This window comes from Lissotriton vulgaris, chromosome 8 (genome assembly GCF_964263255.1).
Source record: "Lissotriton vulgaris chromosome 8, aLisVul1.2, whole genome shotgun sequence".
NCBI lineage: Eukaryota > Metazoa > Chordata > Amphibia > Caudata > Salamandridae > Lissotriton > Lissotriton vulgaris.
This window is the reverse complement of record NC_141696.1, coordinates 226,936,444-226,950,119: the sequence shown is the minus strand read 5'-3', so window position 1 is coordinate 226,950,119 and position 13,676 is coordinate 226,936,444. Positions and strand designations below refer to the sequence as shown.

The window sequence follows — 13,676 nt, the reverse complement described above, 5'->3', positions numbered from 1 at the left end:
CCAAAGTATACCACACTATGGCTCACAATAGCAGACATATTAGCCAAAAGGAATATAGCTAGGAGCTGGAGTGCAAAGGAACCCCCCAGAGTAAAAGATTAGGAAGCAGAATTAGACTGGTACTGTGCAGCTGAAAAAACAATATACCAAAGCAGAGGATGCCCAGGGAAGTGGGACACAATTTGGAATAAATGAATAGAATACAGAAGGATCTGAAAGGATATAATGCTGACATGAATGTAACCTGTGTTACGTTAACATTGAGGTGTAAAAGATCGGAGTTACTGGACTTATGATTCGTATGTTGCTAATGTAAATGTTTCAGATAAACGCATTTGTAGACAAGATAAGTTGTAATCCAGATCTTGTATAATATACAAAGCTATCACACACGGACTGCATTTCTGCTAAAGTGAAGTCCTCTGCATGGCTTTGAAAAGCTGTGCTGCTCAAACTTTTGTTTGTTTGAACAGTCCAGTATTTCCGATCATTGAGCTCTAAAATAATGCAAGTACACTGTACTGGATTTGTGGAGTTTTGGTTCTGTTTGTCTCATATCAAGAGTTAGCCAGAAGTGTTGTGTGAGAAACCCAGGCTATAAGGTGACTGCCGATCTTCGAAGTGCAATTCTAGTCCAAGGACAAATGCATTTTTGTTTCTTCACTTTTTACGCTGTGAATGGGAAGAGCTGCCTACTAGAGCTCTCTCGTCCACAGAAGGAAAATGCTACTTACCAGTATGCATCTGTTCTTGGCATGTAGAGCTGCAGATTTCTACACTTTGCATTAGATTGCCACCTGGTGTTGGGCTCGGATGATTGTATGTTGTTGTCGTCTTGGAAGAAGTCTTTGTAGTCGCGAGATAGGTGACTCCTCCCTTAGACGATAGTGCGCATGGGCATCGGCTCCATCCTTAGATTGTTTTTCGCCATGATGGGAAATGGAGTTAGTAGAGAGAAAGAAGGGATCTCCATGCGTGTATATCTAATTAAGATAAAACTGGAACAGATACAAGTCCCGGGGAGGCGGGAGGGCGTGTAGAAATCTGCAGCTCTACATGCCAAGTACAGATGCGTACTGGTAAGTAGCATTTCCCGTTCAAGGCATATGAGCTGCAGATTCTACACTTTGGATCGATTGTGCAGCAGTGTCTCACCTAACGGTGGTCACCTGTATCTGTTGCAATCGTTTGAAAGAGTTTTAACAGCTTGGCCTACTGCAGCTTGCTGCTTGGCTTGCACATCAACACAATAGTGTTTAGTGAAGGTGTGTGTTGTAGACCATGTTGCTGACTTGCAGATGTCTCCTAGGGAAATGTTCCCCAAGGAAGCCTTGGAGGCTTCTAGTTTGCGTGTGGAGGGCACTCTAGGAGGAACTGTTAATGTGCGTTTTGCCTTGTGATAGCATATTTGTATAGATTTAACAATCCACCTTGCAATTCCCGATTTAGAAATGGGGTTGCCGTTATGTGGTGGAGAGAAAGCTACAAATAGTTGCTTTGTTTTGAGAAAGGATTTGGTCCTATGATGTAAAAGAAAAACAGCTCGTTTGACATCTAGTGTGTGTAAAGCTCTCTCTGCTACAGAGTCTGGGTTTTGAAAAAACACTGGTAACTCTACAGATTGGTTTAGATGAAAAAGAGTAATTACTTTAGGAAGGAATTTAAGATTAGCCCTTAGAACCACTTTGTTACGGTGTAATTGTAAGAATGGTTCTTGTATAGTGAAAGCTTGAATCTCACCAACTCTTAAGAGAGGTAATAGCAATGAGGAAACTGGTTTTCCATGTGAGAAATTGCAGTTCACATTTGTGCAAAGGTTCAAAAGGGGGTCCCATGAGCCTGGTAAGAACAATGTTTAGGTTCCACACTGGAGAGGGTGGTTCCTAGAAGGAAAAATTATTTTTAATCCTTCCATAAAAGCTTTTATTGCTGGTACTCTAAACAACATCATAGGTTGTCTGTTTAGTAGGTATGCCGCAATGGCTGCAAGATGTAATCGTATAGATGAATATGCCAGATTGCATCTCTGTAAATGGAGAAGGTAACAGAATACTTTGGATGGAAACATCTAAAGGATCAATTTGATTATTAATGCAGTAAATGGCAAATCTTTAACATTTAGCAGCATAGCAAGCTCTAGTAGTAGGTCTTCTGGCTTCTTTTATGATATTCATACAGTCTGGTGGCAGGTTAAGATAACCAAACTAAGACTTCAGGAGTCAGAACGCCAGATTCAGTTGACTTGGATCTGGATGCCTGATGTCTCCATGGTTCTGCGTTAGCATGGATGGTGTCAGAGACAGTTTTTGGTGAGGAACTAGAGAAAGTTCTAGCAGTGTGGTGAACCACGGTTGGCATGCCCATGTGGGAGCTACCAGGATCAGTTTGAGAGACTGTTGTCTGTGCTTGCGTACCACTAGTGGTATTAGTGGGATTGGCGGAAAAGCGTACGCAAATCTGCCTGACAAGTTCATCCATATCGCGCTGCCCTTGGACAACGGGTGTGGAAACCTGGCGGCGAAGGTTGGGCATTTTGCCTTTTCGTGTGTGGCAAACAGGTCTATGTCTGGATGACCCCACTTGTGAAAGAATGGTTGCAGATGTAGTTCCCATTCGTGAATCTGTTGTGTCTGTCACCTTAACAGATCAGCAATCTGATTGTGAGCCCCTGGAAGGTGTTCTGCAAGCAGATATATCTTTTGTGGAATGGCCCATCTCCAAATGTTTTGTGCAAGCTAGGACAGCTGCAGGGAATGTGTGCCTCCTTGTTACATGGCTGTCATGTTGTCCGTCCGGATTAAGACAGCTTTGTTCCGTATGTGCACTTGGAAGGACTTTAGTGCTAGGAAAATTGCCAGCAACTCTAGGTGATTGATGTGAAGCACCTTTTGTTGAGCGGTCCATCTTCCCATGTTGTGTGGTGAAGCAGATGTGCTCCCCATCCTGTCAGGGATGCGTCCGTTGTCAGTACTATCTGTGGAACTGGCTCTAGGAACGGCCGCCCTTTGGACAAGTTTTTGGTGTTCCACCACTGCAGAGAGCGATGTGTGAGGCTTTCCAACAACACCAGGTCGGTTAGTTGTCCTTGTGCCTGATTCCACTGATGTGCTAGACATTCCTGCAGTCTTGCATATGGTACAATAAAAATGCAAGATGCCATCATGCCTATTAATTGCATGAACACTCTGGCTGGGAGAGAGTGTTGATTTTGAAACCTTGTAACTAAGGCTTGAATGCTCTGTATCCTGGCTGGACTGGGATAAGCTAGAGCTGTATTGGTGTTTATGGTAGCCCCTAGCTATTGATGTACATGAGAGGGCTGGAGATGTGACTTGGTGTAGTTGATTGTAAACCCCAAGTTGTGCAGTGTTTGAAATGTTTGAGATGTGTGTTGGAAACACTGATTGAATGACTTGGCTTTTATGAGCCAATCGTCAAAGTATGGGAAGACGTGGATATGTTGTCTTCTGAGATGTGCTGTTACTACTGCTAGGCACTTTGTAAACACTCGTGGTGCAGTTGTGACCCCGAATTGAAGGACTTTGAACTGATAGTGTTGTCCTTTTAGTACAAATCTGAGATACTTCCTGTGAGAAGGATGTATGGGAATGTGAAAGTAGGCGTCCTTGAGGTCTAGTGTGGTTAGGAAATCACCTTGTTGCAACAATGGGAGCACTTGTTGTAAAAAGATCATGTGAAAATGATCTGAGTGTATATACATATTGAGAGGCCTTAGGTCGAGGACTGGTCTTAGTGTTCCGTCCTTTTTGGGTATTAGGGAATAGAGTGAGAAAACCCCTGTTCCTTGATGTTTTAACGGAACTAGCTCTATTGCATCTTTTTGCAGCAATGAGAAAACCTCTTGTTGGAGCAGCGTTAGATGTTCTGTGGACATTGGAGGCTGTCAGGGAGGTATATGTGGAGGGATATCTGTAAGCTCTAGGCAGTAACCATACAACATAATTTGTCTTACCCACTTGTCTGTTGTGATGGAATTCCAGACAGGTAGGAACTGTGTTAGTCTGCCCCCTACAGGTGTGGAATGCTGTTGGGGGAGCAGAAGGAAGTCACTGTTTTGTGTTGGGAGAGGTTCAATTATGGTTATTTCCTCGACCTCTTCCCTTGTTGTTGTTGCCTCTGTAGACTCCTCTAAAATATCCTTCATTAGAGGATGTTTGTGTATTTGTTTTAAAGGAAGCTGAATTGGCTGCTCCAGCTTATTTGGTGCCTCCTCTGTAAAAGGAGCGACGAAAGGAGCCTCTTGCCTGGGTGGACTGCATAGCTCCCATAGACTTGGCTGTGTCAGTGTCTTTTTTTCATTTTTTCAAGTGCTGTGTCTACCTCTGGACCAAACAATTGTTGTTGGTTGAATGGTTGATTTAAGATAGTAGTTTGCACCTTTTACTTAAATCCTGAAATGCGTAGCCACGTGTGACGTCTAAGGAGGACACTGGTGTTTATTGCTATGGATGCAGTGTCTGCTACACCTAGTGCGCATTTAATGGAGGCATTTGATGTAAGCTTACCCTCTTGTATGAGGTCATCTGCTTGTGCCTTTTATTGGTCAGGTAGATGTTGTAAGAGCTTCTCTAACTGATCATAGTGAGCCCTGTCGTATCTTGCGAGAAGGGCCTGTGTATTAGCGATGCGCCATGTATTGCTAGCTTGGGCAGCTATTCTTTTTCCTGAAGTATCTATGATCTTTGATTCTTTATCAGGAGCTGGTGCTTCACCTGATGTTTGGGAAGGAATATGCTACTTACCAGTATGCATCTGTTCTTGGCATGTAGGGCTGCTGACATTCATATCTGTGCATAGATCGCCGCCTAGTGTTGGGTCCGGATGATTGCACATTGTTGTCCTGGAAGAGTCTTCAAAGTATCACGAGATAGGTGGCTCCTCCCTTGGACTACAGTGCGCATGGGCATCCTCTCCATGCTCAGATTGTTTTTCGCCATTGTGGCAGAGCTGGAGTATAGTACAGTAAGGGATGTCCATGCAAAGAGTGTATGCTACAGCTGCGACAGGCACCGGGGAGGCGGGTGGGCGATATGAATGTCAGCAGCCCAACATGCCAAGAACAGATGCATACTGGTAAGTAGCATATTCGGTTCGAGGCATGTGGGCTGCTGAATTCATATCTGTGCATAGAATGTATAGCAGTATCTCTCCTAGCGGTGGCTGCCTGTTCCAGCTGCAGCAGTCTGAAAGAGTTTTGAGAACAGCCTGTCCTACAGCAGCTTGCTGTTTGGAATGTACATCTACACAGTAGTGTTTGGTAAATGTATGTATGGTTGTCCATGTGGCTGCTCTACAAATTTTGTGTAAAGGAATGTTTCCCAGAAAAGCCATGGATGCCCCTAGTTTGCGTGTAGAATGCGCCCTAGGGGGAACTGTTAAGGTGCGTTTTGCCTTTAAGTAACATATCTGAATGTACTTAACGATCCATCTGGCTATCCCTGATTTAGAAATAGGGTTGCTTTTGTGTTGTGGTGAGAAAGCAACAAAACTGTTTTGTTTTTCGAAATGCCTTAGTTCCATCTATGTAATATAGTAGAGCTCTTTTGACGTCTAGAGTATGCAAGGCCCTTTCAGCAACCATCTGTGGGTTTTGAAAGAACACCGGCAGGTCTATTGTTTGATTTATATGGAACTGGGATACGACTTTTGGCATGAATTTTGGGTTGGTTCTGAGAACTACTCTATTTGCATGTACTTGAATTAATGGCTCCTGAATAGTTAGGGCTTGCAGCTCACTAACTCTTCTAAGTGAAGTAATGGCAATAAGGAAAGCCACTTTCCAAGTAAGAAATTGTAGTTTGCATGAGTGTAGTGGTTCAAAAGGTGGTCCCGTAAGTCTGGTTAAAACGATGTTCAAATTCCAGACTGGTGAAGGTGGGTGCCTCGGGGGAATTACTCGTTTAAGTCCCTCCATGAATGCTTTAATTGCTGGCACTCTAAATAGTGAAAGGTGTTGCCTGTTTTGGAGATATGCTGCTAACGCAGCTAGATGTATCCTGATCGATGAGTAGGTTAAGTTGCAACTTTTGTAGGTGCAAGAGATAGCAAATGATGTTTTGTGTGGAAGCGTCTAATGGGTTTATGTTGTTGTTTCTGCAGTAAATGACGAATCGTTTCCACTTTGCCGCACAACATGCCCTGTTAGTGGGTTTTCTTGCCTCTTTGATAATATTCATGCAGTCTGGAGGCAAGTTCAGGTATCCAAACTCTAGGATCTCAGGAGCCAGATCGCCAGGTTCAGCTGTTGCAGGTCTGGGTGTTGGATTTCGCCACGGTTCTGAGTTAGAAGACTGGGTGTTAGTCGCAATCTTTGATGAGGCACCACTGACAGTTCTAGGAACGTCGTGTACCATGGTTGTCTCGCCCATGTGGGAGCAACTAGGATAAGCGTCAGTGAATGTTGGCGCATTTTGTGTGCCACTAGCGGTATTAGTGGAGCTGGGGAAAAAGCGTACGCAAATTTGCCTGACCAGTTCATCCATATTGCATTGCCCTGCGACTGCGGATGTGGGAAATGGCAGCAAAGTATTGGCATTTTGCGTTTTCGCTTGTGGCAAACAGGTCTATCTCCGGTTGTCCCCATTTCCGGAAGAATGGTTGGAGCGCATCGGGGTGAATCTCCCATTCGTGCATCTGTTGACTGTGCCTGCTGAGCAGGTCGGCCATCTGACTGTCTTTGCCTGGGAGGTGTTCTGCCATGAGAAACATGTTCCTTTGAATGGCCCATTTCCTCATGCTTTGAGCCAGATGCGACAGCTGTGGGGAGTGTGTCCCTCCTTGTTTCTGGATATAATACCTCGCTGTCATGTTGTCCGTCCGGATCAACACAGTCTTTTTGCACAAGTGTTTTTTTAATGCTTTTAGTGCTAGGAAGATTGCCCTCAACTCCAGGAGGTTGATGTGCATTTTTTTCTGTTGCATAGTCCATAGTCCCTGATTTTTTTCTGTTGCATAGTCCATAGTCCCTGAACTGTGTAATGCAGGACATGAGCTCCCCAGCCTTGCAGGGATGCGTCCGCTGTCATCACTATTTGTGGGGCAGGCTCTTGGAACAGTCGTCCTTTGCAAAGGTTTTGTGGATTCCACCAATGCAGAGAGTTGTATGCTCGACTGGTCACCAACACTAGGTCTTTTAATTGCCCTTGAGCCTGGTTCCACTGCCTTGCTAGGCACTCCTGAAGCGGACGCATGTGTAACCTGGCATGAGGGACTCAATCAAGACATTTATAGAGCGCACTACCTACCCGTAGGGTCTCAAGGCGCTGGGGGGAAGGGGGTGCCGTTACTGCTCGAACAGCCAGGTCTTCAGCTTCTTCCTGAAGGAGAGGTGGTCTTGGGTCAGGCGTAGGTCGGTCGGGAGGGAGTTCCAGGTCTTGGCGGCAAGGTAGGAGAAGGACCTTCCTCCTGTTGTCGCTCTTCGGATGCGGGGGGACGGCGGCGAGGGCGTGGTTGGCTGAGCGGAGGTGGAGTTTGGGAGCGTAGAAGTTGATTCGGTTGTTGAGGTAGCTCGGGCCTTGGTCGTGTATGGCTTTGTGTGCGTGGGTGAGGAGGAGGAAGGTGATTCTTTTGTTGACGGGGAGCCAGTGCAGGTCTCTGAGGTGTCCGGAGATGTGGCTGGTTCGTGGGATGTCGAGGATGAGTCTGGCTGAGGCGTTCTGGATCCGCTGGAGTCTCTTCTGGAGCTTGGCGGTGGTACCGGCGTAGAGGGCGTTGCCGTAGTCCAGTCGACTGGTGACGAGGGCCTGGGTGACGGTCTTCCTGGTCTCGGTGGGGATCCACCAGAAGATCTTCCGTAGCATGCGAAGGATGTTGAAGCACGCCGAGGAGACGGTGTTGACTTGCCTGGTCATGGAGAGGGAGGAGTCCAGGATGAAGCCCAGGTTGCATGCGTGGTCTGTTGGTTTGGGTGCGGTGCCCAGGGCGGGAGGCCACCTGGAGTCGTCCCAGGCGGAGGGCGAGGAGCCTAGGATGAGGACCTCCGTCTTGTCTGAGTTCAGTTTCAGGCGGCTGGTCGTCATCCACTCGGCTACCTCTTTCATCCCTTCGTGCAGATTGGCTCTGGCGGCGGCGGGGTCGTTGGTCAGGGAGAGGATCAGCTGGGTGTCGTTGGCGTAGGAGATTATGTTGAGGTTGTGTTGGCGTGCGATGGCCGCGAGGGGGCTCATGTAGACGTTGAAAAGGGTGGGGCTCAGTGAGGATCCTTGAGGGACGCCGCAGATGACTTCGGTGGCCTCTGACTATGAATATGCACGAGGCCATCATGCCTATGAGTTGCATAAACAGTCGAGCTGGCAATGAATGTTGGGGTCTGAACCTTTGGATTAAGGTTTGCATTCAGTTTATTCATGCTGCGTTGGGATATGCCTTTGCTGCTAGTGTATTTATTGTTGCTCCTAGGTACTGTTGTACGTGGGAGGGTTGCAGGTGGGACTTTGGGTAGTTTAGTGAAAAGCCCAGGCTGTGCAGGAGATGAATGGTCTTTGACATGTGGCTGGCACATTGCTGGGCTGATGGCGCGTGTATTAGCCAATCGTCCAGATATGGGTACACATGAATGTGTTGTCTCCTGAGATGTGCCGCCACTGTTGCCAGGCATTTGGTGAACACCTGTGGAGCTGTTGTTACACCGAATGGTAGGACTTTGAACTGGTAGTGCTGTCATTGAATTGTAAACCTTAGATACTTTCTGTGAGCAGGGTGTATTGGTATATGAAAGTATGAATTCTTGAGGTCTAGAGTTGCTAGGAAGTCTCCCTGTTCAAGAAGCAGTAAGACTTGGAGAGTGAGCATATGAAAAAGCTCTGACAAAATGTACATGTTGAGGAGCCTGAGGTCTACTATTGGTCTGAGCGAACCGTCCTTTTTCGGAATGAGGAAATATATAGTGAGTATACTCCTGTTCCCTGATGTTGTAGTGGGACTGGTTCTATGGCCCCCTTTTGTAGCATACTGATGACCTCTTGCTGCAGTGATGTTATATGTTCCTGCAACATTGGACAGTGTACGGGTGGTATGTTGGGTGGTGGTGATGTGAGTTCTAGGCAATAGCCATGTTGGATAATTTGCCTTACCCACCTGTCTGTAGTGATGTCTAACAAGACTGGCAGGAATTGTTGTAGTCTTCCCCCGACCGGTGTTATATGGTCTGGGGGTAGTGCCAAGAAGTCACTGTTTGGTGTTAGTGGAGGATCTATTGGCATTGCCTCCACGACCCCTGCCCTTTGGGTTATCTCCTCTGTATCCACCCCTGTTCGTGTTTTTATTGTATGTGGATTGCGTATTAGTTTTGTAAGTGGAGGATTGCTGCGATGTGTTACCTCGCGCCATTCCTCTATAACTGGAGCGACGAAAGGAGCATCTGTGTTGTTGGAACTGAAGGGCTCCCATGGACTTTGCTGTTTCGTTGTCCTTTTTCATTTTGTCCAGAATTGAGTCAACTGCTGGACCAAACAAAAAATCTGGATTTATAGGCTGGTTAAGAATTGTGGCCTGTACTTCGTTTTTGAATCCAGATATGCGAAGCCATGCGTGCGTTCTAAGCAGCACGCTTGTGTTAATGGATCTGGCAGCTGTATCTGCCGCGTCTAGAGCACACTTAATGGAGGCATTGGTGATGAGCTTTCCCTCCTGTATAAGTTAATCTGCCTGCTCTTTGTAAGGCTCGGGTAAATGTTGGAGAAGTCCTTCTAAAGTATAGTGTGCCCCGTGATACCTGGCCAGCAAGGCCTGTGTATTGGCTATCCTCCATGAGTTTGCTGCTTGCGCTGCTAGTCTTTTGCCTGATGCTTCTAAAATCTTAGACTCCTTGTCAGAAGGAGGAGCCTCACCAGTTTGTGAATTTGCACGCTTTCGTGCGTTGGATACCACCAATGAGTCTTAAGGCAGTTGTCCTCTGATGTATGTAGGGTCTACTGGTGCAGCCCTATACTTCTTCTCTATTCTAGGGTTGATGACACGCGCCCTAGCAGTGTCTTTGAAAATGTCATTTGCGTGCTTTAGGACGCCCTTTAACATGGGGAGTGTTTTGACACTTTTCTGATGTTGCCAGTGTGTCAAATAGAAAGTCCTCTTCTATAGCATCAGAATGCATGTCTACATTATGGTAGGTTGCAGCTCTGTCTATTAATGAGTTAAAAGCCACTGTGTCTTCTGTGGGTGATGGCTTAGCTGGGTATACAGTAGGGTCTATAATGGGTAGAGCCCCCTCATTGTCTGGCTCACCTCCATCCCCCCATGGTTGTGTATTGGGGTCTACATATGGGTTTTGTATGTCTCCAAAACCTCCCTCTGCATCCTGATCATCTAGGTTGTAGTCCGAGCGTGCAGGTGAGTGTGGCGTGTATGGAGTAGCAGGCATAGCTGGAGAGATAGATTGGAAAAGAATAGGAGAGGTAGCACAGTCTCTTTTCTTTTTGAGGGGAATTTTTGAAAAGCCATCACTTGGCACTGGTCTTTTCTTCCTTGTATAAACAGTCACTTTCCCAGTATTTGGGTCAATATATAGTTTTGACTGATTTTCTGTGGATGGGTCTGGATGGATGATTTCCTCTTCCACAGTTTTTTGCTTCTGCGTCCTAGTTTTTGGTCTGTCCTTTTTCGGTTCGATACCTTTACTCGGTTCGACCGCTTTTGGTGCCTGGATTGGTTTTTGATGTTGGTCAACAGGTTGTCGGTCTGACGTCTTTTACTGGCTTCACCACGGTTTTCGGACCAAGCGGTTTCGTCGGTTCGGTAACCTGTTTATGTTTTAGAGTTGCGTCTGGAGTTGGCTGTTTTGGCTCGACGCCCCTTTTCGGATCGATGGGCTTTTGCTCGACCGATCTGGTGTGGTCTACTTTTGGTTTCTGTTTCGGTTCGATGACCGCCTTGGGCGTAGGCCTTTTTTGTTCGTCGACGCCCTTTTTTCCTTTTTTGACCGTTGAACCCGATTTGCTCGAGTCTACGTGCTTCGTCTTCGGGGTCGATTCGACGGCCTTTGGCTTCGGGGTCGATTCGACGGCCTTTGGCTTCGGGGTCGATTCGACGGCCTTTGGCTTCGGGGTCGATTCGACGGCCTTTGGCTTCGGGGTCGATTCGACGGCCTTTGGCTTCGAGGTCAATTCGACGGCCTTTGGCTTCGAGGTCGATTCGACGGCCTTTGGCTTCGAGGTCGATTCGACGGCCTTTGGCTTCGAGGTCGATTCGACGGCCTTTGGCTTCGAGGTCGATTCGACGGCCTTTGGCTTCGAGGTCGATTCGACGGCCTTTGGCTTCGAGGTCGATTCGACGGCCTTTGGCTTCGAGGTCGATTCGACGGCCTTTGGCTTCGAGGTCGATTCGACGGCCTTTGGCTTCGAGGTCGATTCGACGGCCTTTGGCTTCGAGGTCGATTCGACGGCCTTTGGCTTCGAGGTCGATTCGACGGCCTTTGGCTTCGAGGTCGATTCGACGGCCTTTGGCTTCAAAAGGTGTTGATAGAACGGTAGCCTTCGGCTCGACGCCCTTTGGCTATCACCTTTGGTTCGACGACGTTCGGTCCGAAGACTGTCGTGTCGATGAGTTTGTTTCGATGGGCCTGGCGTTGGAAAACGTGTCTCATATGGCTCTTTTTGTATGTTCTTAGCCGGGCGATATGGCGGGGCTGTAGAACCAGTATATTGGTCTTGGCTAAGGCCTGTTGGCGATGCCTCGACCGGAGTCTCTGATATTGGTGTAGTGTCTATATGGGGCGGTGTACTCACGGTTCGCCCCTCGTCGCCATCGGAGTCGTCTTCGACAGCTACGATATCTTGGCCATATTCTTCGACCTAGACGATTTCTTAGTCGTTGATGTAATAGTCAGAGTCATGCTCTGAGAATTGATCTTCCTCTTGATCCGAGTCTTCAGCGTCAACCAGTTCTTCGTCGTCTAAGATATTCTCGGGCTCTGGTGCCGACCTCTGCATTTCTTGCCTTTGTGCCCGACGATTCCGGATAGTCTTTTTGGATCGGAACTGGGCACAAGCTAGGCAACTGTCTTCATTTTGATCTGGAGACAAGCATTTGTTGCACACTGGATGTTTATCAGTGTGCGGGAACTTCGAGTTGCACTGCGGGCAGTACCTGAATGGACTTCGTTCCATCGACCATCGGTCCACGTGGCGTCGAGAAGGCCTAGCGGCCCGATTCGACGACCAGAGTGCAAAGTAAAGTTAAAGAATGTTATCGGTACCGATCGCAAACAATACCGACGAAACCGAAGGCCTTTTGGCCTTCTGAAAAGTTTTCCGAACTTGGAGTGCTTGAAAGTGCATCCGAACCCAATGGCGGAAAAAAACAATCTGAGCATGGAGAGGATGCCCATGTGCACTGTAGTCCAAGGGAGGAGCCACCTATCTCGTGATACTTCGAAGACTCTTCCAGGACAACAATGTGCAATCATCCAGACCCAACACTAGGCGGCGATCTATGCACAGATATGAATTCAGCAGCCCACATGCCTCGAACTTTGCTCTTTTCCTAGAGTTTGAAACTACTAAGGAGTCCAAGGGTAGCTGTCCTTTAATGTAGGCAGGAGCTGCTCTGTACTTTTTCTCTATCCTTGAGTTTATAATTCTAGCTCTTACAAGATCTTTAAACACTTCTGGTGCATGTTTAATGACTCCTTTAATCATTGGTGGTATTTGCACAGATTATTGGGAGTGTTCAAAAGTGTCTAGCAAAAAAACTTCCTCTGCCTCATCTGAATGCATGGTGACATTGTGATAGATGGCAGCCCTAAGTGTCCAAACCCAATATTGTCTTCTGGAGGAGAAGGTTTAGATGGATATATATGTAGGTCAGAAATATCTGGTACATCCTGTGGGTTTGGATACTCCCAGTCTGGTGAACCTGTTGGGTAGGGAAAAGGGTCATCTGGGTCTCTCCCACCCCCCATGCTATACTCCTAATCATCATCAACATCCTGAGGAGGTGTATGTTGTGGAGAAAGAGGAGGAGAATTTTGAGGTGAAATATTTAAAGGAAGAGCAGGAGAAGAAGATACAGAAGAAGAAGGGTGCATAGGAGATGGGGCAGAGTCCTCATTGACAGGCACTGGAGGTGTAGGTCCTGTATCTGACTTCCTCTTACTGTGTGGTTTAGTCGAAACATGTTCCTGTTTCTAGACCAATGTAGATCCTTTTTTGTAAAAGATCTGGTTGGAAAAGCTCCTCTTCTTGAGGCACAGCCTTCATCGCCGATCTTTTCGGTTCCGAACCGGCTTGTTGCTTGTCTTTAGCCTTAGGAGTCGATGTTAAGTCCTTTGGCGTAGATTTTGACACCAAAGATATTGTCTTTGGAGCCGAAGCCTGTTTCGTGGACTTGGAAGGATCGGAAGCAGGCTTTGTTTGTTTCGGCAGAGGGTGTCGGCTTCGGAGTGGAAGCTGTTTTCAGGGCATCAGAAACAGGCTTTGTTGTTTTTGGAGCCGCTTTGTCTCGGAGTCGACGGTTTTGGAGTGTCTTTCGGAACCGGGACCTTTTTGTTTTGGTGCCGAGGGAACCGGTAGTATCGGCACATGCAGTTTGCTCGGTATGGAGCTCCCGGAAGGCTTCATTATTTTCTTCGAAGCAGGGATCTATGGCGGGGCTTTCGAAGTGTTTTTTCGGTCTCGACTGGGCCCCGCAGGCAGAGTGTTGACCTTTGCCTTCGATTTTGG

The 13,676-nt window shown here is 47.2% G+C and overlaps 1 protein-coding gene across 1 annotated transcript in view; it reads right to left on the bottom strand.

The window, feature by feature from the left end:
- Positions 1-13,676, bottom strand: part of SCAF4 (SR-related CTD associated factor 4) — a 915,362-nt gene that overhangs the window by 668,054 nt on the left and 233,632 nt on the right. The window lies entirely within an intron of this gene.